Source organism: Poecilia formosa, unplaced genomic scaffold (assembly GCF_000485575.1).
Source record: "Poecilia formosa unplaced genomic scaffold, Poecilia_formosa-5.1.2 Scaffold245, whole genome shotgun sequence".
In the NCBI taxonomy this organism is placed as follows: Eukaryota; Metazoa; Chordata; class Actinopteri; order Cyprinodontiformes; family Poeciliidae; genus Poecilia; species Poecilia formosa.
In genome coordinates this window covers 383890-410437 of record NW_006800184.1, presented here as the reverse complement: position 1 = coordinate 410437, position 26548 = coordinate 383890, and the positions used below count along the sequence as shown (strand labels likewise).

General features: G+C 37.6%; 1 protein-coding gene across 2 annotated transcripts in view; it reads right to left on the bottom strand.

Moving 5' to 3' along the window:
* Window positions 1-22944, bottom strand: part of hck (HCK proto-oncogene, Src family tyrosine kinase) — a 34029-nt gene extending 11085 nt beyond the window's left edge. For both annotated transcript variants that reach the window (XM_007569735.2, XM_007569736.2), the window contains exon 1: window positions 22453-22944. The gene's annotated coding sequence lies outside the window, so the exon portion shown is untranslated. The remainder of the gene's footprint in view (window positions 1-22452) is intronic.
* Window positions 22945-26548: the final 3604 nt, after the last annotated feature.

The following is a 26548-nucleotide window of genomic DNA, read 5'->3' as shown; positions in this document are numbered from 1 at the left end:
GTACATTGACAACACTTTATTTAAAGATATATATTTAAGTCTTGATGTAGGCCATTCCAAAATCTGCATGGAGTTGGAATTGTTTGAGACATTAAGTAGGAACTAGAGACATCTGGAGTTTAAGATTGCAAATAAAAACCTTCTCTGGAATTTTAAGATCGTTGAAGCAAAGTGACACAATGGAAAATTTCACATTAACAGATGACAAAGGACTGTCGATGGTTTAACTTTTTTAAAATGTAAAGCGCAACGTGACTCTTGGATCTGTTTACTGACCACACTTTTTAACCACACTCTGCTCTGTCACCAACCTGCTTTTTGTTCTGTTTGTTACGAAACAGGTTTCCATGATGCAAGATGAACACTCTTTAACTGATAGTTGGTGTTAAATCCGTATTCCAGCTATAAGAAGGCTTTTGAACATCACAGCATCATATTCTAATAATACAGAACAGAGAAGGCTGTCTGACAAGGCAAGAGTGAGCTGGTGTTTACCATTATGATTTTTGAGATATTGTAGTTAAACCCCTGTGTGCAGATTTACAGGCCTTGACAATAAGTTACTACAACGATAATTTACTGGAGAAAGATGACTCCATTATACATTAAAAACCAGCTACACTGAAAAGAATGCACAGTATGTGCTTGGGTAAACTTTAAGGCATTTTAAATATATTCAAAACAAATCTGGCTCATGTAACACATAAAATGGAACTATGTACTTAGAAAACACACAACATCCCATGACATACTGAAGTAACACAAATCATTGCTTTTTTAGGACAACATAGTAGAACGTATGGGTCTTTAAAGCAAATTCTATTCAAATTTCAACAGCCTTAAGAAATCCTTGAATCTCCTGTGGCAACCATGGGCGATTGTACGCCTGCTCGTATAAAGCGCTGTCCATTTACACAGCTCCCCTCAACCCACCCAGCTCCTCCAGACTAGCGGCAGCAGCAATTAGAAAACACCTGGTGGAACTGCACTTCTCTACTGAGCTTCTAAGAACGGTTGTAAGTGGCATCGTGGAGAAGTATTGTGATGATGACTGAGTGTCGGAAAGGATAGGAGGTTCTTAAAGAGACAGAGGCCAATTTCACTGCGTCAGACAAGGTTATGATGTAAAGTCAAATTCCGTCTAAGTGGTTTTAGATATATGTAGCATTTTCATAACTGAAACAGAGTTACATAACTGTACTATAAAATGGAATTATGTGCTTGGAAAATACACAGTGTCCCACTTTAAGCCTGAATAATGACTTCAGTTCAGAAAGCACAACACAGAACTAATAAGATGCACTCGCCACAACTCACTTTTAACAAAACGACTGAAAGTCGAGTCACATAAGGACTAACCCCACCCCCACTGAAACTCACTTGTGGTGGCCAACGAAAAGCGCAACTACAAATGTGAAAATTGGAAATCATTCCAAAGAAAAAATACTGTTGGATCTGTTGTGTATTGTTGAAATCAGCACTGCAAGGCTAAATGAAGTTGTAACAATAAAGGAACGTGCAGATTAGACGTTGCTTAGACTCTAAACTTTTTAAACATTTGAGTTTTATGTGTGTGATTTTGTCAGTTATTTTGGCAGCGTTATGTGCTTACTCACGCAGCTTATCAAGTGTGACATGAGAGACGTACAGGAGAAATAATGTGTGAATTTTTAGAGCTAAGTTTTGCCTCAGACACTAAAGACGACTCGCCATGTTTTCCTGTGCAGTTAAAGAATCCTCATGGAACGGACAGTACTGCTGCAGTGATTGATGTGCGAGTAAACTGGGGCATTTCACTGTACCTAAATCAACCACCTTCAAATATCCTCTGATCGATAGGACTGCTAATTCTTTTTGCAGAACCACTCAAGGATAAACATTAATTTTTGCTGGTGAGAATTCCAGCAAATCCTTTAACCAAAGGAAAGAAAATCCTATAATATCTTTAGACTTTGACCTCAGAATATGGTTTAATAACCCGGCAGTAGTGTCTACTTTTAAAAACGGTGTTTATTGAACACTTTAGCAGGTGTCAGTTTCACAATCTGAACAACATGTTGCAAAAGGGCCGGTAGAATATTTTCATTAGTTCCTTCTGATTATTTTGAGCAATTTCAGGAGATTTTTGAAAACCACTCAAGTTTAAGTAATTTAAGTGACTTATTTTCAGCACTGAACAATTTTTTTTTTTTTTTTTGCAAGGCAATATCCAATACTGGCACGCTTGCTTCTGCATAACCCCACTGACCTTTAGCATTCAGGGAATCTGCTGCTTTGCATATGTATTTGTGTATTTATGTAAGCAAATGTGAATGCAGATCAATAAAACTAAGTTGAACAGGATATGCTGATGAACAAAACGAGGTTTAGCAGGAACCAGAACAAAGGGGGAGTCTGATGGGCAGATGGAGAGGACACAAGTGTGTCATTCAGCGGGTCCAATCCCCCGTTCGCTCGCACACACACAGATTACAGCGCCGGGTGAGAGAAGTCAGCTTTAATATGATTGCTTACAACAACACGTCTACTGTTGTGCTGAGTTTAATGCCGCACTGCAAAAAGATAAAATTTTACCAACTATTTCTTTGTCTAAGTGTGCAAATATCTTTGCACACTTGAAATAAGACTAAACGAACTTATAAGCAACTTTTCAGCAAGATATAGAGGCTTGTTTTAATTATTTTGGGATTGTTTTCACTTATTATGAGACAGTTCTTCACTTGTAAGTGCAAAAATCTGTTCTTATATCAGTAACAAACTCTTGTATGTTGCTGAAAAGTAACTTGAAAATTAGTTAAGATATTAGACCTAAAAACTAGACAAAAAAAATGTTTTGTAAGTTTTTGTATGTTTTGCAGTGCAAGGATTTTATAAATAAAATAACATTTCTAAATGTCCGTCTTGTTATAATTATTCACTGTTATTAATAACTGCAAATAAGAAACTCACACACTGCAGAGAGGAATGGAAAATGTTGCGTTTGAGTGTAAAAACCCAGGAAGTGCTACTGTCAGGTTTTTTTTTCGTGGTTTTAGCATAATAACGTTCCTTTTTCTCTATTCTCTGAGCCATGTTCCTCTTAAAGAGTCCAGTAAGAGGATGTTCTGAGTCCCTTTGACGGTTGTAGCCCTCATTTCTGTACACACGCAGCTCTTCGTTATACTGTTACATTTTGGAAGTTAATACTTTAACTTAATTTCGGGAGCAGGGCCACGCCCAAACCACACCTCTAACTCTCCAAGCAGCCTATTTATACTCTGCTCATCCACTCTACTCAGTCTGTCGTGTTTCGTCAAACCCACCCTCCCTTACCCTTTACCCCTTTCATTTAACACTTCTTTATGCATAACCGTGCATTGTCTTTTCCTTTCGCCGTAAGTTTCGTCTGGGGGCTCCTATGTTGGCTCAGGAATAAATAAGAGGAACCGCCTCCCGAAGACATAGCCCCACTCAGAGTGTCCACATCCCAAGCCCTCCGTCATTCTCCCAGACAACCAAATCAAGATCGTCCATCCCTCTGTCCCTTCATCCCTCCATACTTTTATCCCTTCATTCCTCCATCCCTTCATCCCTCTATCTTCTCATGCCCTCATCCCTTCATCCTTCTCCCCTTCCTCCGTCTCCCCTTCATCCCTAATGCATTCATAAATAAATCTCTAAACGCACAGGTTTGTGGCGTGGTCCTTGCTGGTGAATGTAAAAATGAAGGTCAGCAGGAGTTTGCTGGTGAAACTTTGACTCAGACTGTGTCAGTGAAATCAGGGTTCGTTGACATGTATGAGGTCAGGCTGACGCCTTTCATGCTGCTGCAGTCAAAACCATTATCTGCTTAAACCAAACGGACAAAAAAAAAAAAAGTTATCAACTTCACCATCTCTTAGTGGAACATAAACAAAGCAGGAGAAAACCTAACAAAGTTAGTCCGAGGTATTCCTCTGTTCCTCTTTGCATCGCAGCCTTATTTGACTGTTACGCGATCAAACGATAACATCCAAAAATATCTCACCATGAGAGCACGTGGTAAACCTTATAATATTATTCATGCTGGTTGTGTGGACCACTGTAGGTTCTCTTTGTACATTCTTGTGTTGCAACAGGGTGGGTCGCTACAGTTTCCATCACAGAAAACACAGAATTTAGCCCAAAACAAATCCTCCAAAAGTTAAACTCTGTGCTGAGCCTGGACTCCTGGAGACCAACAACCAAACAAAATGTAATAATCTCTATAAATAGTTAGTTTTATTCTTGATCTGCCTGTTTTTAAACAGGAAATAGCAAAAGAAAACAAAAAAACTTCTTTAAGTTGTTCAATGTGGGGGACTGAACAGATTCAGTCCCAATAAACAACTTACATTTTGCCTAATCAATCCCTGGAAAAATACATAACCATCCTAATTTATTAGTGATGTTTGGAAATATCCACAATCTCAAATGGCTGGTCTCCCAGATCAGTAACAGCAGAGCTACAAACAGAAGTATGACACGGTGTTTTATGTAGGTTTTAAATAGGCCACCTATACCTGACAACATTAAAAACTGAGTCTGTCATTAATTTTTTTTCTTATTTGTTTTATATGTAATTATGACTGTTTATAGCCACGGTTTTCACTCGGTTGTGTTTTTGTTTGCATTTTAAAAAATGGTCGGCATTAAATATGCTTTGCAGTTTTCTCCACATGTATTTGTCTTTGTAGCATTCCAAGCGCCTTCATTTTGCCACAGCCACAGACTCTGTGGCTGCAGCTGCAGCTCTCTGTGGCTCACTGACAAACTTAAACTAGATTGTGACCAATAATTTCTAAATAAACAGACAGTAAGCTCACATTATTCCAGAAGACTGTGTCTTATAATTCATTTCAAATCCCTGTGTTTGTACAGATTTTTGTCTAAAATAAGAAAGAATAAAAAAAAAAGTTATCCTGGAGGTTTAAACGTAATGAATCAGACATAAATATAACTCCTGATTCTAAACACTGATTAAAGATTGTGAACAATATATGGAGCACTCACAAATGATAGCCATTGGTTCAGAGATTACTGGTCTGTATGGAACAGAAACACAGATAATTTGATATTTTGATCATTTACAGAAAATCTGAATACAACAGATACAGGAAGGACGTCTGGAACACCAGACAAACTGTTTTATTCATCGTTTTTGAGGCATAAACACAACATTAACTTCAAAATATTTATTTTCAACTGCAAAAAATATGAACCTTTGAATTTATATTTTGAATTTTAAATATTTCTGTGGCATAGCACACCAATGTTGCTTTCCAACCAAATGTCAAGCCATTTTTGTGTAAAGAAGAAATGTTTCTTCCTGAATATGCATTCTGAAAGTACATTCAGTTTAGACTTGTCTGTAAGTCAAATATTTACTTATTAAACATAGTTGGAGTTATTCTTCTTGTACTAAAAGTGTAACCTCGACCTTTAGCACAATGAGTTGGCTGCATTATTACAATTCTGTAAAACCCATGCTGCAACAGCCAGTGCACTATTAATGATTTATGACTCTGTTACCATCTAAGTAGTTTCACTTCAGACCGCCTAAAAGTTTCCCAGACACAAAGAATTTGACTAAACTTCCTATTTCCTGCGCTCTACTTTTTTGGCTTTTCGAGCTTCTCTTCTGTTTGAAGGTCTCAGCGTTGGCATCACTGGACTACAGAAAGTTTGTTGCCTCCCCATGGTACTGACTTTTCCTTTTTTTGCAGTTACACATAACAACAGGCGTTAAAAAGTGCCAGAGGCAGCACAATCCAACCTGGCAATTATATATATTATAAAATAGTTAGTCGACACTGCACAGCTATTCTAAACTAATTGCAGACTAATAAAGAAATATGAAAAAAAATACAACATCTGTTGTCTTGTGAAGTGTTGAGTGAAAAGCCAGTAATGAACTTGGGAATAATTTACTCGGTAACAAAATAACTTACCAAGTATTCTTTTGTTTGAGTGAACTGTCAGCACAAAAATGGTCTGATTACAAAGAATCTGGATCAGAAACATACTAGGAAAAAATAAAGAAATGTTCTCTTCCTGTAACAAAAGTTAGTCATCCTCTATGACACAGATGTTTTTTTTTTCTTTTTTTGCATACATGCACAAAAGCTGCTGGAGACAATACTACCACTCCCACTTCAGTCTTCTTTCACTTTATTGTGGATGTGAAACATAAACCTATAAAAAAATTCCTCATGATAATGCTTGCAGATTCACTTCTGCTTTTTTTTCTACTGAATTCTTCAGTTTGAAAATATTAAATGGATGAATCAGCAGGCTACATCATTCTCAAAAACAGATGTAATGGGATGATGGTGCAGTCAAACTATATGCATTTTTGAAGTGTCAAAGATGGATTCTTAAATTATTCATCGATGTGATTGGCTCGGGTGTACGCACTGATCACAAGAAGGATCAGCAAGTATATCTCTATTTAAATCACACGTGACGTGTAACACGGAAAACAAACAAACAAACAAAAAATATTAACTAGAGACAACTGGGGCTTGGGTTGCTTCATTGCCTAATTTGTCAACGGTGTGCCAATAAATGTAATTCCTGGTTAAATCATTTGTTAACCATTAACACAACGTAACAGTTTGTGTCACAGTGTAACTCCTATCATCCTCTGCTAAAGCTAACAGACCCACTAACAGTAAACAAAAATAACTTATCTTAATTTTTGCTAAAAAAAAAAAAGGTTTCTAAAACATTTTAATTAATAGTCGAGGATGTGTCTGTAAAACATAAAGTGAGGTGAATAAAGCAGATTAACATATTAGCATCAATTTCTAATATGGCATCTTTTTATTTTCTGCCTCAGAAGTTGCAACTTAGATGTGGGAGTGACACTGCACTCGAGATCAGTATGGTCTTGTTGCACATCAGAAAAACAGCGGGATTGCTAATTTTTGTGCTCCAGGAGCTGTAGCTCCAGGACTAAAATAGTCTTTCAATCGGTAAGTTGCCCATTGCAGCTGTGCATCTGCATGTAGTGTAAAACGCTGTGAGGGGCCAATATGACTGAAGAATTAAGTAGGAGTTCTATTAGGTTGTTTTCAGTTTTGGAAATTTTGACATCTAAATACAAGAACTGCAAGCCTTTCATCAAATAAAATACTGCAAAAACATGGTGTGTAGAATTATTTTGCTTCCAGATCATTGTTAACAACTCCATTTTTACAAGATCTCTCAGATCTGACTGTTTTAAGAAAGCTATCCAGAATGTTAAACCCCTCAGGGATAACACTTCTACAAAAAACAACAGGGTTGATGTTTTTTTTTATTGTCTTTATTAATAAAATTCTATTTTGATTTATGCAGTAACTGAAAGGACATCTTTATGCCTCAGTGTAAAACAAAGTAAAAAACAAGAACAAATCTAGAGTGCTATGGTAAAGACTTCCTCGTATATTTATAACTAAGCTATAAACATACACAGATATTAAAATAAGTGAAATTAGCAAATAATTTCCCTTATTTTTAGGTTTTTGGAAAACAAATTTCTGTTGGAAACATTTCCTTGTCTTGCACTCTTCCAACACTGTTCTGTTTGTTCTGCAAAAAAACTACAACTACAGAAAAGTAGGTCCTTTCCAGCTTTAAACATTGGTCACAGTGCAACAAAACTCCTACTGGAAGGATAATATTTCTATGAAAGTCTGCCTTAAAGCTCTTTAATTACCTGCACCACACAAATTATCTCCTGGTCTAACAACAGCTTTGGTTACTAATAATAAAACTGTCAAAACTGTACAAAGTTTCATGCATTTAGCTTAAACATTTGTGGTTTAATTGACTCAAATGGAACACAGCTGCACGATATATGACATTATCGTTGCAACATTCTTGTGTGCAGCTCGTATATTGCAGTGGACCTTGGATGCAATATGCACCATGCAGTTGCTTGGTTGGATTGATTTAAAAAAGGCAGTATTATGTAAAATTGAGTTTTTTAAGCTTTACATCATGTTATAATTTTATTCCGTCGTTAAAAACACACCTAGAGTGTTGCTTTGATTCTTTCATGCATGTTTGAGAAATCTTTTAATCTCCAGTGGTAACCATTCAGTTGCAGTTTCCAAGCTTCCTCCTCAACTCAGCTCCTTCAGACTAGCCAGGTGCAATTAACAAACACCTGGTGGAACTGCACAGGTGCTGAGCTCATTATATGAGCTACTTTACTTCTCAGTGCAAAAAATGTAGCTAAAGGGTCAAGAGAGGAGCGACGTGATGACTACCTGAAGGTGGAGTTTAACAAAAAGCAGGATTTTTTTTTAAAGAGTTACAGGCCTAAATTCAATGTGTTAAATAATGAAGTAAAAGTTATTTGATATATTCAGCATTTTTATAACAACTGGAGTTAACATAGTTACTTGACTATGCTATAAATGGCACTATGTGATTGAAAAATACATAATATTGGCCCTTTGAAGCTCTTGGATTGTGGGGTAATCATGATAATGCAAAAGAAAGAAATTAGTGAGAACAATGTTGTTAAACCCAAGGACAGATTGGAGCCTTTATGACAGGTTCAAGTTCGTCATAACAAGAAGGTCCTAGTATCTCCCTGACTGACCTTTGACATCCCGCCTTCAAACTGGTTGCTGCATCATCAACCAGTGATGCTGCAGCAGGACATTGAAGGACAGACTCTCTCAGGAGACAGCTGATAGGAATAATTAATGTGTGCGTCCTGCTTTGAGAGGAGATGTTCAGCCCAGATGGACATGGTTTGGAGCTGTAATGAGGCACCAGCTTGTACCTGCTTGGAACTGCCTCAGGCAACAACAATATCACCTGCCATCAGCTGAACCAGTCAGGAAGTCTTCTTTAGCTAGTCTCTTATCAACAGGAAGAGACTTTTTTCTCTCAGTTTCTGTGTCTCGTGGGGGTTTCTCACATTCTCAACTCCCCAGAATGTCAACAGCTGGTACTGCCTCTTTAACTTTATTCAGTCAGCAACTCATGTCTCATGAAGCGATCAGGGCAAACAGAGCTGGAGGGGTGATCGGGCAAACCGGGCATTTTTCCTTAAGGTCTTTGTTTTTGATAACTACAATAGTAACCGCAGACCCCACAACCATTTCATTGGATAATTTTTGGCACGTCCAATACCATCTCTTACAATTTGTTTAGGAAAAATTTACTTTCTAAGTCTGAGTTTGAACAAGTTGCATTATTTTCATTTCATGAAAGTTAAGCACCTTTTCCTTTTCTTTTTGTTTTGTAAAATTGTTTATACTGATACTATTGGATGGACACATGTTTATGAAGATTATTTGCAAAGACCATGTCTGACCAATCATAGTGGGCCAGCTGGACCAAAAATGCCTGGATCACATTTTTGTACAGCCTTGATGGTCAATATATCAATGCCTTCCTTGACATTTATACTTTTGGTTACTTTCATGCAGAACTGCAGTATCTAGTTAGTTATTTTTAAAACGTTTTATCTTCAACAGAAGTAGCTTTTTATGATGATTCTTAAAAGAAATCATCCCATGTTGAGTCACAATATTACCAGAAGAATATATAAATAATTAAAAGTATTTACAAAAATAGTTTTCTTTTTTTTACTGAATATAATCAAGAAATTAACTACTATCTATCCTTCCATCCATTGTCTATATGAGCCTATTCTTGCAGCGTTGTGGGCGGTTCTGGTGCCTATCTCTCCAGCCGTCACTGGGCGAGAGACTGGCTACACCCTGGATAGGCTGGCAGCCCATCACAGGGCACATAAATAAAACAATTAGTTGAAATTAAAATCTTACATACATTATCACATAAAATAATCCTGTTTTAAAAAAATAGCTAAATCATTTTCTGACAGCACAGTAGAGAAGTGTAAATATGTACGAGAAAGAATCCTCCCACCCCCACACCATTCTAATGTTATCATAACGATGAAAAAGCATATAATGTATGACATAATCTATTTGAGTTTATCTTAAAATTCACTGACCGATGTAATCTGACCTGGAATGATTCTTTTAGAATGCAAGCGTCAGAAGTTTCTTTTGGAGGAAGTGAATGGAAAACGTCTCCTTGCTATTTGAGAATTTACAGAAGTAGGCTGGATGAATTCTTAAAACCCAAGACGAAAACTATGTAAACCAGAAAATGCTTCTGCAAAGGTGGCATTATGATTTAGAAGAACAATCCAACCCAATTTCCCAATCTGGTAACGTTGGCTGCTATAAGATTCGTTAATATTATATATAAATTGATCATTACAGTTAGGCACCATCTCCCATGTAACCTCTGAAGAAGTACATATTGACAATGGATGGATGGTTTATTACAGTTTTAATAATAGTAGCTATATTGTATATTTACTATTAGTTTCCTATTTTTTTTAAACAGACATTACTAGAAATACAGAAAAACTGCTGGTAAATTTAGTAGTTTGGTCATTTTGAAATGTTTCTTTGCTTTGCTTTTTATAGAGAAACACAAGCATAACAAAATACGTTAGCTGGTTAGCTAGTTAATTAGGCCCTCTGCTCAGATTCACTGAAAAGACAGCTTGCTGAAAGTGTAGTTTCAAACATCAAGTAATGGGTGGCACAACTTCACAGTCTATGCAATGCAATGCTTTAGAAATATTTGCAAACATACAATTTGACGTTTCTTGTAAGTGAGGTGAAGGTAAAGCAGTTTTCTTTCAGTCAGCTGACCTGCAGTGCACAGCGAACCGGTGATGCTGCAGAACACCTGCTCAAAACTTTGATCACCCTGAAGCTTTCTCTGACAGCTCCTTAAAAGAACCATGAAGCACAAAAGCTGTCTCATGGAAAAATCCTGTTTGTGCAACCTCACAATGCCTTGGGAAAGTGGCCCATGTCGAACTGAGACCAGGTTGCTTCTTTTCCCCTTCATTATCACTCAAAACTAACTTTTCATAGGTAAAAATGTTTTAAAAAGAGAGAGAAACTTGAAGGGCTGCACAGTGACGCAGTTGGTAGAGCTGTTGCCTTGCAGCAAGAAGGTTCTGGGTTTGATTCCCGATCCCGGTCTTTCTGCATGGAGTTTGCATGTTCTCCCTGTGCATGTGTGGGTTTTCTCTTGGTACTCCGGTTTCCTCCCACAGTCCAAAAACATGACTGTCAGGTNAACACAGAACTAATAAGATGCACTCGCCACAACTCACTTTTAACAAAACAACTGAAAGTCGAGTCACATAAGGACTAACCCCACCCCCACTGAAACTCACTTGTGGTGGCCAACGAAAAGCGCAACTACAAATGTGAAAATTGAAAATCATTCCAAAGAAAAAATACTGTTGGATCTGTTGTGTATTGTTGAAATCAGCACTGCAAGGCTAAATGAAGTTGTAACAATAAAGGAACGTGCAGATTAGACGTTGCTTAGACTCTAAACTTTTTAAACATTTGAGTTTTATGTGTGTGATTTTGTCAGTTATTTTGGCAGCGTTATGTGCTTACTCACGCAGCTTATCAAGTGTGACATGAGAGACGTACAGGAGAAATAATGTGTGAATTTTTAGAGCTAAGTTTTGCCTCAGACACTAAAGACGACTCGCCATGTTTTCCTGTGCAGTTAAAGAATCCTCATGGAACGGACAGTACTGCTGCAGTGATTGATGTGCGAGTAAACTGGGGCATTTCACTGTACCTAAATCAACCACCTTCAAATATCCTCTGATCGATAGGACTGCTAATTCTTTTTGCAGAACCACTCAAGGATAAACATTAATTTTTGCTGGTGAGAATTCCAGCAAATCCTTTAACCAAAGGAAAGAAAATCCTATAATATCTTTAGACTTTGACCTCAGAATATGGTTTAATAACCCGGCAGTAGTGTCTACTTTTAAAAACGGTGTTTATTGAACACTTTAGCAGGTGTCAGTTTCACAATCTGAACAACATGTTGCAAAAGGGCCGGTAGAATATTTTCATTAGTTCCTTCTGATTATTTTGAGCAATTTCAGGAGATTTTTGAAAACCACTCAAGTTTAAGTAATTTAAGTGACTTATTTTCAGCACTGAACAATTTTTTTTTTTTTTTTTGCAAGGCAATATCCAATACTGGCACGCTTGCTTCTGCATAACCCCACTGACCTTTAGCATTCAGGGAATCTGCTGCTTTGCATATGTATTTGTGTATTTATGTAAGCAAATGTGAATGCAGATCAATAAAACTAAGTTGAACAGGATATGCTGATGAACAAAACGAGGTTTAGCAGGAACCAGAACAAAGGGGGAGTCTGATGGGCAGATGGAGAGGACACAAGTGTGTCATTCAGCGGGTCCAATCCCCCGTTCGCTCGCACACACACAGATTACAGCGCCGGGTGAGAGAAGTCAGCTTTAATATGATTGCTTACAACAACACGTCTACTGTTGTGCTGAGTTTAATGCCGCACTGCAAAAAGATAAAATTTTACCAACTATTTCTTTGTCTAAGTGTGCAAATATCTTTGCACACTTGAAATAAGACTAAACGAACTTATAAGCAACTTTTCAGCAAGATATAGAGGCTTGTTTTAATTATTTTGGGATTGTTTTCACTTATTATGAGACAGTTCTTCACTTGTAAGTGCAAAAATCTGTTCTTATATCAGTAACAAACTCTTGTATGTTGCTGAAAAGTAACTTGAAAATTAGTTAAGATATTTGACCTAAAAACTAGACAAAAAAAATGTTTTGTAAGTTTTTGTATGTTTTGCAGTGCAAGGATTTTATAAATAAAATAACATTTCTAAATGTCCGTCTTGTTATAATTATTCACTGTTATTAATAACTGCAAATAAGAAACTCACACACTGCAGAGAGGAATGGAAAATGTTGCGTTTGAGTGTAAAAACCCAGGAAGTGCTACGGTCAGGTTTTTTTTTCGTGGTTTTAGCATAATAACGTTCCTTTTTCTCTATTCTCTGAGCCATGTTCCTCTTAAAGAGTCCAGTAAGAGGATGTTCTGAGTCCCTTTGACGGTTGTAGCCCTCATTTCTGTACACACGCAGCTCTTCGTTATACTGTTACATTTTGGAAGTTAATACTTTAACTTAATTTCGGGAGCAGGGCCACGCCCAAACCACACCTCTAACTCTCCAAGCAGCCTATTTATACTCTGCTCATCCACTCTACTCAGTCTGTCGTGTTTCGTCAAACCCACCCTCCCTTACCCTTTACCCCTTTCATTTAACACTTCTTTATGCATAACCGTGCATTGTCTTTTCCTTTCGCCGTAAGTTTCGTCTGGGGGCTCCTATGTTGGCTCGGGAATAAATAAGAGGAACCGCCTCCCGAAGACATAGCCCCACTCAGAGTGTCCACATCCCAAGCCCTCCGTCATTCTCCCAGACAACCAAATCAAGATCGTCCATCCCTCTGTCCCTTCATCCCTCCATACTTTTATCCCTTCATTCCTCCATCCCTTCATCCCTCTATCTTCTCATGCCCTCATCCCTTCATCCTTCTCCCCTTCCTCCGTCTCCCCTTCATCCCTAATGCATTCATAAATAAATCTCTAAACGCACAGGTTTGTGGCGTGGTCCTTGCTGGTGAATGTAAAAATGAAGGTCAGCAGGAGTTTGCTGGTGAAACTTTGACTCAGACTGTGTCAGTGAAATCAGGGTTCGTTGACATGTATGAGGTCAGGCTGACGCCTTTCATGCTGCTGCAGTCAAAACCATTATCTGCTTAAACCAAACGGACAAAAAAAAAAAAAGTTATCAACTTCACCATCTCTTAGTGGAACATAAACAAAGCAGGAGAAAACCTAACAAAGTTAGTCCGAGGTATTCCTCTGTTCCTCTTTGCATCGCAGCCTTATTTGACTGTTACGCGATCAAACGATAACATCCAAAAATATCTCACCATGAGAGCACGTGGTAAACCTTATAATATTATTCATGCTGGTTGTGTGGACCACTGTAGGTTCTCTTTGTACATTCTTGTGTTGCAACAGGGTGGGTCGCTACAGTTTCCATCACAGAAAACACAGAATTTAGCCCAAAACAAATCCTCCAAAAGTTAAACTCTGTGCTGAGCCTGGACTCCTGGAGACCAACAACCAAACAAAATGTAATAATCTCTATAAATAGTTAGTTTTATTCTTGATCTGCCTGTTTTTAAACAGGAAATAGCAAAAGAAAACAAAAAAACTTCTTTAAGTTGTTCAATGTGGGGGACTGAACAGATTCAGTCCCAATAAACAACTTACATTTTGCCTAATCAATCCCTGGAAAAATACATAACCATCCTAATTTATTAGTGATGTTTGGAAATATCCACAATCTCAAATGGCTGGTCTCCCAGATCAGTAACAGCAGAGCTACAAACAGAAGTATGACACGGTGTTTTATGTAGGTTTTAAATAGGCCACCTATACCTGACAACATTAAAAACTGAGTCTGTCATTAATTTTTTTTCTTATTTGTTTTATATGTAATTATGACTGTTTATAGCCACGGTTTTCACTCGGTTGTGTTTTTGTTTGCATTTTAAAAAATGGTCGGCATTAAATATGCTTTGCAGTTTTCTCCACATGTATTTGTCTTTGTAGCATTCCAAGCGCCTTCATTTTGCCACAGCCACAGACTCTGTGGCTGCAGCTGCAGCTCTCTGTGGCTCACTGACAAACTTAAACTAGATTGTGACCAATAATTTCTAAATAAACAGACAGTAAGCTCACATTATTCCAGAAGACTGTGTCTTATAATTCATTTCAAATCCCTGTGTTTGTACAGATTTTTGTCTAAAATAAGAAAGAATAAAAAAAAAAGTTATCCTGGAGGTTTAAACGTAATGAATCAGACATAAATATAACTCCTGATTCTAAACACTGATTAAAGATTGTGAACAATATATGGAGCACTCACAAATGATAGCCATTGGTTCAGAGATTACTGGTCTGTATGGAACAGAAACACAGATAATTTGATATTTTGATCATTTACAGAAAATCTGAATACAACAGATACAGGAAGGACGTCTGGAACACCAGACAAACTGTTTTATTCATCGTTTTTGAGGCATAAACACAACATTAACTTCAAAATATTTATTTTCAACTGCAAAAAATATGAACCTTTGAATTTATATTTTGAATTTTAAATATTTCTGTGGCATAGCACACCAATGTTGCTTTCCAACCAAATGTCAAGCCATTTTTGTGTAAAGAAGAAATGTTTCTTCCTGAATATGCATTCTGAAAGTACATTCAGTTTAGACTTGTCTGTAAGTCAAATATTTACTTATTAAACATAGTTGGAGTTATTCTTCTTGTACTAAAAGTGTAACCTCGACCTTTAGCACAATGAGTTGGCTGCATTATTACAATTCTGTAAAACCCATGCTGCAACAGCCAGTGCACTATTAATGATTTATGACTCTGTTACCATCTAAGTAGTTTCACTTCAGACCGCCTAAAAGTTTCCCAGACACAAAGAATTTGACTAAACTTCCTATTTCCTGCGCTCTACTTTTTTGGCTTTTCGAGCTTCTCTTCTGTTTGAAGGTCTCAGCGTTGGCATCACTGGACTACAGAAAGTTTGTTGCCTCCCCATGGTACTGACTTTTCCTTTTTTTGCAGTTACACATAACAACAGGCGTTAAAAAGTGCCAGAGGCAGCACAATCCAACCTGGCAATTATATATATTATAAAATAGTTAGTCGACACTGCACAGCTATTCTAAACTAATTGCAGACTAATAAAGAAATATGAAAAAAAATACAACATCTGTTGTCTTGTGAAGTGTTGAGTGAAAAGCCAGTAATGAACTTGGGAATAATTTACTCGGTAACAAAATAACTTACCAAGTATTCTTTTGTTTGAGTGAACTGTCAGCACAAAAATGGTCTGATTACAAAGAATCTGGATCAGAAACATACTAGGAAAAAATAAAGAAATGTTCTCTTCCTGTAACAAAAGTTAGTCATCCTCTATGACACAGATGTTTTTTTTTTCTTTTTTTGCATACATGCACAAAAGCTGCTGGAGACAATACTACCACTCCCACTTCAGTCTTCTTTCACTTTATTGTGGATGTGAAACATAAACCTATAAAAAAATTCCTCATGATAATGCTTGCAGATTCACTTCTGCTTTTTTTTCTACTGAATTCTTCAGTTTGAAAATATTAAATGGATGAATCAGCAGGCTACATCATTCTCAAAAACAGATGTAATGGGATGATGGTGCAGTCAAACTATATGCATTTTTGAAGTGTCAAAGATGGATTCTTAAATTATTCATCGATGTGATTGGCTCGGGTGTACGCACTGATCACAAGAAGGATCAGCAAGTATATCTCTATTTAAATCACACGTGACGTGTAACACGGAAAACAAACAAACAAACAAAAAATATTAACTAGAGACAACTGGGGCTTGGGTTGCTTCATTGCCTAATTTGTCAACGGTGTGCCAATAAATGTAATTCCTGGTTAAATCATTTGTTAACCATTAACACAACGTAACAGTTTGTGTCACAGTGTAACTCCTATCATCCTCTGCTAAAGCTAACAGACCCACTAACAGTAAACAAAAATAACTTATCTTAATTTTTGCTAAAAAAAAAAAAGGTTTCTAAAACATTTTAATTAATAGTCGAGGATGTGTCTGTAAAACATAAAGTGAGGTGAATAAAGCAGATTAACATATTAGCATCAATTTCTAATATGGCATCTTTTTATTTTCTGCCTCAGAAGTTGCAACTTAGATGTGGGAGTGACACTGCACTCGAGATCAGTATGGTCTTGTTGCACATCAGAAAAACAGCGGGATTGCTAATTTTTGTGCTCCAGGAGCTGTAGCTCCAGGACTAAAATAGTCTTTCAATCGGTAAGTTGCCCATTGCAGCTGTGCATCTGCATGTAGTGTAAAACGCTGTGAGGGGCCAATATGACTGAAGAATTAAGTAGGAGTTCTATTAGGTTGTTTTCAGTTTTGGAAATTTTGACATCTAAATACAAGAACTGCAAGCCTTTCATCAAATAAAATACTGCAAAAACATGGTGTGTAGAATTATTTTGCTTCCAGATCATTGTTAACAACTCCATTTTTACAAGATCTCTCAGATCTGACTGTTTTAAGAAAGCTATCCAGAATGTTAAACCCCTCAGGGATAACACTTCTACAAAAAACAACAGGGTTGATGTTTTTTTTTATTGTCTTTATTAATAAAATTCTATTTTGATTTATGCAGTAACTGAAAGGACATCTTTATGCCTCAGTGTAAAACAAAGTAAAAAACAAGAACAAATCTAGAGTGCTATGGTAAAGACTTCCTCGTATATTTATAACTAAGCTATAAACATACACAGATATTAAAATAAGTGAAATTAGCAAATAATTTCCCTTATTTTTAGGTTTTTGGAAAACAAATTTCTGTTGGAAACATTTCCTTGTCTTGCACTCTTCCAACACTGTTCTGTTTGTTCTGCAAAAAAACTACAACTACAGAAAAGTAGGTCCTTTCCAGCTTTAAACATTGGTCACAGTGCAACAAAACTCCTACTGGAAGGATAATATTTCTATGAAAGTCTGCCTTAAAGCTCTTTAATTACCTGCACCACACAAATTATCTCCTGGTCTAACAACAGCTTTGGTTACTAATAATAAAACTGTCAAAACTGTACAAAGTTTCATGCATTTAGCTTAAACATTTGTGGTTTAATTGACTCAAATGGAACACAGCTGCACGATATATGACATTATCGTTGCAACATTCTTGTGTGCAGCTCGTATATTGCAGTGGACCTTGGATGCAATATGCACCATGCAGTTGCTTGGTTGGATTGATTTAAAAAAGGCAGTATTATGTAAAATTGAGTTTTTTAAGCTTTACATCATGTTATAATTTTATTCCGTCGTTAAAAACACACCTAGAGTGTTGCTTTGATTCTTTCATGCATGTTTGAGAAATCTTTTAATCTCCAGTGGTAACCATTCAGTTGCAGTTTCCAAGCTTCCTCCTCAACTCAGCTCCTTCAGACTAGCCAGGTGCAATTAACAAACACCTGGTGGAACTGCACAGGTGCTGAGCTCATTATATGAGCTACTTTACTTCTCAGTGCAAAAAATGTAGCTAAAGGGTCAAGAGAGGAGCGACGTGATGACTACCTGAAGGTGGAGTTTAACAAAAAGCAGGATTTTTTTTTAAAGAGTTACAGGCCTAAATTCAATGTGTTAAATAATGAAGTAAAAGTTATTTGATATATTCAGCATTTTTATAACAACTGGAGTTAACATAGTTACTTGACTATGCTATAAATGGCACTATGTGATTGAAAAATACATAATATTGGCCCTTTGAAGCTCTTGGATTGTGGGGTAATCATGATAATGCAAAAGAAAGAAATTAGTGAGAACAATGTTGTTAAACCCAAGGACAGATTGGAGCCTTTATGACAGGTTCAAGTTCGTCATAACAAGAAGGTCCTAGTATCTCCCTGACTGACCTTTGACATCCCGCCTTCAAACTGGTTGCTGCATCATCAACCAGTGATGCTGCAGCAGGACATTGAAGGACAGACTCTCTCAGGAGACAGCTGATAGGAATAATTAATGTGTGCGTCCTGCTTTGAGAGGAGATGTTCAGCCCAGATGGACATGGTTTGGAGCTGTAATGAGGCACCAGCTTGTACCTGCTTGGAACTGCCTCAGGCAACAACAATATCACCTGCCATCAGCTGAACCAGTCAGGAAGTCTTCTTTAGCTAGTCTCTTATCAACAGGAAGAGACTTTTTTCTCTCAGTTTCTGTGTCTCGTGGGGGTTTCTCACATTCTCAACTCCCCAGAATGTCAACAGCTGGTACTGCCTCTTTAACTTTATTCAGTCAGCAACTCATGTCTCATGAAGCGATCAGGGCAAACAGAGCTGGAGGGGTGATCGGGCAAACCGGGCATTTTTCCTTAAGGTCTTTGTTTTTGATAACTACAATAGTAACCGCAGACCCCACAACCATTTCATTGGATAATTTTTGGCACGTCCAATACCATCTCTTACAATTTGTTTAGGAAAAATTTACTTTCTAAGTCTGAGTTTGAACAAGTTGCATTATTTTCATTTCATGAAAGTTAAGCACCTTTTCCTTTTCTTTTTGTTTTGTAAAATTGTTTATACTGATACTATTGGATGGACACATGTTTATGAAGATTATTTGCAAAGACCATGTCTGACCAATCATAGTGGGCCAGCTGGACCAAAAATGCCTGGATCACATTTTTGTACAGCCTTGATGGTCAATATATCAATGCCTTCCTTGACATTTATACTTTTGGTTACTTTCATGCAGAACTGCAGTATCTAGTTAGTTATTTTTAAAATGTTTTATCTTCAACAGAAGTAGCTTTTTATGATGATTCTTAAAAGAAATCATCCCATGTTGAGTCACAATATTACCAGAAGAATATATAAATAATTAAAAGTATTTACAAAAATAGTTTTCTTTTTTTTACTGAATATAATCAAGAAATTAACTACTATCTATCCTTCCATCCATTGTCTATATGAGCCTATTCTTGCAGCGTTGTGGGCGGCTCTGGTGCCTATCTCTCCAGCCGTCACTGGGCGAGAGACTGGCTACACCCTGGATAGGCTGGCAGCCCATCACAGGGCACATAAATAAAACAATTAGTTGAAATTAAAATCTTACATACATTATCACATAAAATAATCCTGTTTTATAAAAATAGCTAAATCATTTTCTGACAGCACAGTAGAGAAGTGTAAATATGTACGAGAAAGAATCCTCCCACCCCCACACCATTCTAATGTTATCATAACGATGAAAAAGCATATAATGTATGACATAATCTATTTGAGTTTATCTTAAAATTCACTGACCGATGTAATCTGACCTGGAATGATTCTTTTACAATGCAAGCGTCAGAAGTTTCTTTTGGAGGAAGTGAATGGAAAACGTCTCCTTGCTATTTGAGAATTTACAGAAGTAGGCTGGATGAATTCTTAAAACCCAAGACGAAAACTATGTAAACCAGAAAATGCTTCTGCAAAGGTGGCATTATGATTTAGAAGAACAATCCAACCCAATTTCCCAATCTGGTAACGTTGGCTGCTATAAGATTCGTTAATATTATATATAAATTGATCATTACAGTTAGGCACCATCTCCCATGTAACCTCTGAAGAAGTACATATTGACAATGGATGGATGGTTTATTACAGTTTTAATAATAGTAGCTATATTGTATATTTACTATTAGTTTCCTATTTTTTTTTAAACAGACATAACTGGAAATACAGAAAAACTGCTGGTAAATTTAGTAGTTTGGTCATTTTGAAATGTTTCTTTGCTTTGCTTTTTATAGAGAAACACAAGCATAACAAAATACGTTAGCTGGTTAGCTAGTTAATTAGGCCCTCTGCTCATATTCACTGAAAAGACAGCTTGCTGAAAGTGTAGTTTCAAACATCAGGTAATGGGTGGCACAACTTCACAGTCTATGCAATGCAATGCTTTAGAAATATTTGCAAACATACAATTTGACGTTTCTTGTAAGTGAGGTGAAGGTAAAGCAGTTTTCTTTCAGTCAGCTGACCTGCAGTGCACAGCGAACCGGTGATGCTGCAGAACACCTGCTCAAAACTTTGATCACCCTGAAGCTTTCTCTGACAGCTCCTTAAAAGAACCATGAAGCACAAAAGCTGTCTCATGGAAAAATCCTGTTTGTGCAACCTCACAATGCCTTGGGAAAGTGGCCCATGTCGAACTGAGACCAGGTTGCTTCTTTTCCCCTTCATTATCACTCAAAACTAACTTTTGATAAGTAAAAATGTTTTAAAAAGAGAGAGAAACTTGAAGGGCTGCACAGTGACGCAGTTGGTAGAGCTGTTGCCTTGCAGCAAGAAGGTTCTGGGTTTGATTCCCGATCCCGGTCTTTCTGCATGGAGTTTGCATGTTCTCCCTGTGCATGTGTGGGTTTTCTCTGGGTACTCCGGTTTCCTCCCACAGTCCAAAAACATGACTGTCAGGTCAATTGGTTTCTCTAAATTGTCCCTAGGTGTGAGTGTGTGTGTGCATGGTTGTGTGTCTCTGTGTTGCCCTGTGACAGACTGGCGACCTGTCCAGGGTGAACCCCGCCTCTCGCCCGGAACGTTAGCTGGGAATAGGCACCCCTCCCGACCCCACTAAGGGACAAGGGTGTAAAGAAAATGGATGGAGAAACTTGAATAATTGATATTGTACTAGAGTTTTAGGCTTGTTAATGTTTTATGTTTTACTTCTCTCTTCGGTCGGAGAAAAGTCTCACACGTTCTACGGCATCTTATTAAAGTCACTTTAAACCTCAGGAAAAATCGTAGGAGGAAATATTTGTGTACTTTATGGTACATTTTAAAATCCTTAGAAGACACTTAGAAGAGCAAAACCAGCTCATGCCTAACTATAAAAGACATCCAGTCCAGCTGACGCAGATGTTTTACTTTCTCCGCTTCTTCTTTTCAGATAGGAAGTATGTGGCGATGCAGAATATCTCAGGTTTTCTTTTTAGGGTAGGGACTGACTGCGGAGCTAACATTGAGAATTAAACAATAAATCCGGAAAGAAAATCACAAAATCTTCAACATATATTGGTTCATTGGCCCACAATATGCCTAATCTTCTATATTGAAAACTTGAAAATAGTAATTTTTGCACTACCCTACCGATCACAAAATGTTTTACAATATCTGGCTTAACATAAACTAGTGTGATGCAGTTTAGGCTGTATAGTTGCATCATTTGAACTGTTTTTTTTTTGGGGGGGGGAACACTGGCTTAAAGCCCCAGCTGCATTACTGCAACACCTTAGTCACAATCATGACGTAACTCTGGCAATTCTGCAGCTCTGTAACTTACTTAGACTTTCTAATTTACATAGAAGGGCTTCCCATACAGCCGCTCCATCCATTTTGTGGCCTCTTCATCTTAACTGAATTAAAAATGTAAAGAGGCAAAGTGAATAAAGACTGAACACAGAACTGAAACTGGAGTGGTTTCTAGTTTAGTCTGTGTCTAAAAATAAACGACTCATGCAGCTGAGAACAACGTAGGGAAATTAATTGAGACCCCCACCTGTTCCCCCTTTTCCGTTATTTAGTTCATAATGGAAGGGAAAAATCATCAGTAGTGCTCGTATAGCTGTCACCTATCCTATCAGATCATAAAAGTTTACATCTCATTTGTGTACAGCCACTTCTGGACCTTAGAGTTCCTCTTTTGGAATTCAGCATCGTCTCAGTAAAAAAATAAATAAATAAATAAATAAAAGAAGAAGAAGAAGAAGAAGAAGAAGAAGAAGAAGAAGAAGAAGAAGAAGAAGAAAAAAAACTGTTCTTCAAATCAACAGCACATTATATTCCAATATAATAATATTTTCACTGATGGTTTAAGCCTTCCACTCAGCTGTCGTTCACTTTAGCTTCCTCTTTTCTTTTTTTCCCCCACACAAGCAAAACTTACCTCTTTTTAGTCAGTCACTTGGAAACACGGGCTGTCTCTGCACTCGTAGGGGATCTTCTAGGCTCAGATGATGATGACGGGCGTCGAGAACATTCTTCATTCCTCGTGCGCAGCTTCCATTTCTCCCTAACCCGCTCGCGGGGTCGGAGCTGCAGATGTGAACGGGGCGGCGGAGCGGCGGCACACTGGACTTAAAGGAGGAAGTTTGAGCTGTGCGCATCCGAGCTGGTGTAAAGAGGAACAAGCAACACGTCAGCCCCTGCTCTTGGTTTCACTGGCTGAACAGACCACAGCTAAGGCTTCCCTTTTCTTCTTCTTTTTTATTTTTTTATTTTTTTATTTGGCAGTTACTTCTTCTCGGTTGCCCCGGTAGCCTACAGAAAAGAGGACAAATCCGTGAAAACCGAACGCAGTTTCCCACCGGTTCGGGGTTTATTTCAGATGCACTTTCAGCTGGGAGGTTCGGTGGAAGAATGCACACCTGAATGGCTTCACAGATGTGAGAGGCGCATTTGCATGGTGTGCAGGGAAGCTCTAACAGGTATTCAAATGATAGTTTGACAGCTATCACGCCGAGAGAGGGTAGGCAGAAACAAGGGTGGGAGGGGGGGAGGGGTGTAGAGGAGGAGGGCTGGCATTAACAAACAGACACGAGATGTAATCCTTAATCAAGAATCAGGATTAGAAACAAAGTTGTCTCCTAAAGCGGGGCGAGAATGGGACAGAGGAATAAATAACCAGAGAACTAATGCTGGGTATTAGAACACATTTTGAGTCCACGCAGAGATGTTCATCCATTTCACATTCTAACCTCAGGGAGAAATTGCTTCCTCTTTTATCAGACAAACATAGCCAGGGTTATTTTAATAATTACACAAGAAACGACCCACAGCAGAGTACTGGACCTACTGGCTCATTCACAAGGAAACACAAGGAGTTTGCGTGCGCCGGATCTGATTCTTCCTCGGACAAAGAGTCGCAACGAGCCCCTGTTCCTGCATTCTGTCCATATTTGACATAATCCCAGCCCATTGCCTAATCCTTTGATCCTGTTGGATTTCCGTGTCATGTGGATTATTATTTCTAAGCTAGAAGTGAAATTTTCCCACTAGTTCTTGAGGCTTAATTGACCTTTAACGTCTCACTTCCTTGTTCAAGAAACAAGGGGTCAAAGGGTCAGGCTTCGGGGACAAGTTCAGGTTGATGTGAAAAAAAAAAAACATCTCTCTGGACTAAATTTGACTAATTCTGACAATTAGAAAAAGACAGAATGAGAGTTTCTTGCTAAGGGTTGCCAAAAGCCTCTTCTCTCTAAAAGGGAAGGTGCTGCAGGGTGTAAAGTTTGCAAAATTATATTTAGTGGAAAAACAAGACTTCTGCAACAGTGTCCTTTGACAAACAAGACAAAAGTAGAGATGTTAAGCAATAATGCACAGCACTCTGTCTGGAGAAAAGACAAAACTTCACATTGGCACAAACACCCCAAATCATCTGTCAAGCAGGGCAGAGGAGGAGTGGTGATCTGTGTACGGACATGGACGCCTTGCAGGCATGTGGATGAAGAACTCCTCTGATAACCATCATGTTCTAGAGGCAAATGTGAGGCCATTTACAGCTTTGTAAACAAATAAGCAACTGAATACCTTAAAAAAAATGACCCAGTCAAAGTCTTGCTGTAATGCTGTTTTGGACCTTTAGAAAGAAGAGTGTAAATGAATGCCTGAGAACCTTAAAGAACTCAGTCAATGTTCTAGAGCAGAACAAAATTACTTAAAAAACAAGAGTGAAATAAAAGTGGGCGGATCAATCTTAAATATTGATAAAATGGATACCAAGTGTTTATCAGTATCAGATTTCTTTGTACTAACTTGTGCATCTCTATTCAGAGACATTTAATACTGAAGGTGTTTTGAACTCTGGCACTCTGTGATGAAGGAGTTACATGAATTAAAACATGGCATTTATTCATATCTTGCTCAGGTTCGGAGACAGGCAGATTTTTTTTGTTGCTCATTTCCACAGATTCAATACTTTTAAGAAATTAAGAGTTTGTGTAAAAATACATTTTATTTCTAAAAACTTTTATATTTTTACCGCGTTTCACATTTACTTTCTATTTCATAACTCTGTACCCACAACTCTGTGGATGTAGCATGACAAAATGAGAAAAGCTAAAGGGGTGTGAATACTTCAGTTTTAGTTTGAATCTCGTTGGAGAGCAAATTAAAAAACATCTAAAAAAATATTAATCCACATTTAGATGGGGTTTTCTCATACATGAGGAAAGGGAAGCACACTTTTTTTTCCCCCCACTTTGAAATAATTAAAATTTCCATCCGTCATTTCCTGCTATGAAAATGTGGTGAAATTTCATCAGAGCAACCAGGAAATATTTAGAGCCTCTTAATCAAAGTTGAAAGACTCAGCTCAATTACTAGCACTTGTTGCTGTCATTAACAGTACATAGAGTACTGATCACTTTGATCACTGGTTTATAACCTGGTGACCATAGAGCTAAACTTCTAAAGCATCACTCTGCTATCCAAGAAGCTCTGTATGGTTAAAATGTTTCCATTTACCGTCATTCTTGACCTTTTTAGCCATGTTGTCTGTTGTACTTCTTGGAATAAGATATTTATTTTTCCCCCTAATACAGAGGGACTGTGTATGATGAGTCTGTGAACACACACACACACACACACGCACACACACACACATATATAAATGGAAAACTTTCAATAATAAAATTTTACGTAAATGTTCTGCATTCAAATTTCATTTTTTTGCGAATTTGTAAAGCAATTTTATAAAAACAAAAATACAGTTTGACCAGGAGTTAAACTGTCAAAGTAAAAAAAAGAGAAAAAACCTAAAAAGAGAAAATGTATACCTTAGAGATTAGATCACTCTGAACAACAACTAAACTTTTTGTCCAATATACATATATAAAAAGTAAAAAACAATAAAAAAAACCCCCCTAAAACTGTAGATTGCTATAATATAATGATCATTTGGGTTGTTGACTGGTTAGTCAAGGAATATTTAGGCCACAGAACATTAAAATAATTGCTGTACTAATGGATAGAAACTCACTGGCAGCACCCTCAACTGTAAAAATAACTTTTGCAGTGCACATTTTGTCCTATTTTCTGTACTGTCAAAATATATTCTTTAAATTCGGAATGAAATCAACAAATTTGCATTCTTCTGCCACTGCAAAGTTTTTGTCACCTCTACCACCCATATTAACACAAGCCGCCAAAACTGTGGATGGAAACTTAATGCTTGCAAAATATGTGCATTCTGAAAATTAAAAAGAGGAAGAGGAACATGCCTTTTTATCTAAAAAAAAAAAAAAAAAAAAAAACACATTAGGGAGGAGTTTTGTTGTAAAAATAGCCTAGGGGCGATCAATGCTGGGAAAGCTACCCCAATGGTTTAGTTCCCAACAGGTAACGCCCGTCACTTTGCCTGTTTGGCCCACTTATTTGGGGTTTAATACAAGATAATTCTGTCAGAGTCCAGCAGAAATGGAAAAGAAGAAGTGGGGGAGCTGAAATGTACTTTGATCCGGACGTTTTTCAGGGTTTCACAAAGAAGCGACAGAAGCTTTCAGCAGGAGGATGTTTCTGTTTTATGATCATGTCTGAACAATTGAAAGCAGAAGTGACTGAGTTAGCACCACTATTAAAATGGAATAACTCACTCATTAACTTGTGCAGTAAAGTTCACCATTGGCTGGTCACACAGTGGTAGTTTGTGAAAACAAGCTGCTGTGTGTTGCAAAATGTGTGACTGTCAAAGCCAGACTGCATGTTGTTTCTCTGCCCTGCAGCTTAGAGTTTCCTGATAGAACAGCAGTCAGTTTCAGTCACAGAAGTGAGCTAAACGTAAAACAACCAGAAACGGTTCTATGTGGACGGATTATATAAGGAAAAAACAGCCACCACACAGACAGTTTCCTCCAGGTTGTCTCTCAGATTGATACAATGCATGTTTGCACTAATTAAACTATGTCTGGCCCTTCTGTAAAAACATTTTTTTTAATTTACATATTTATATATCAGTGGTTCTTAACCTGGGTTCGATCGAACCC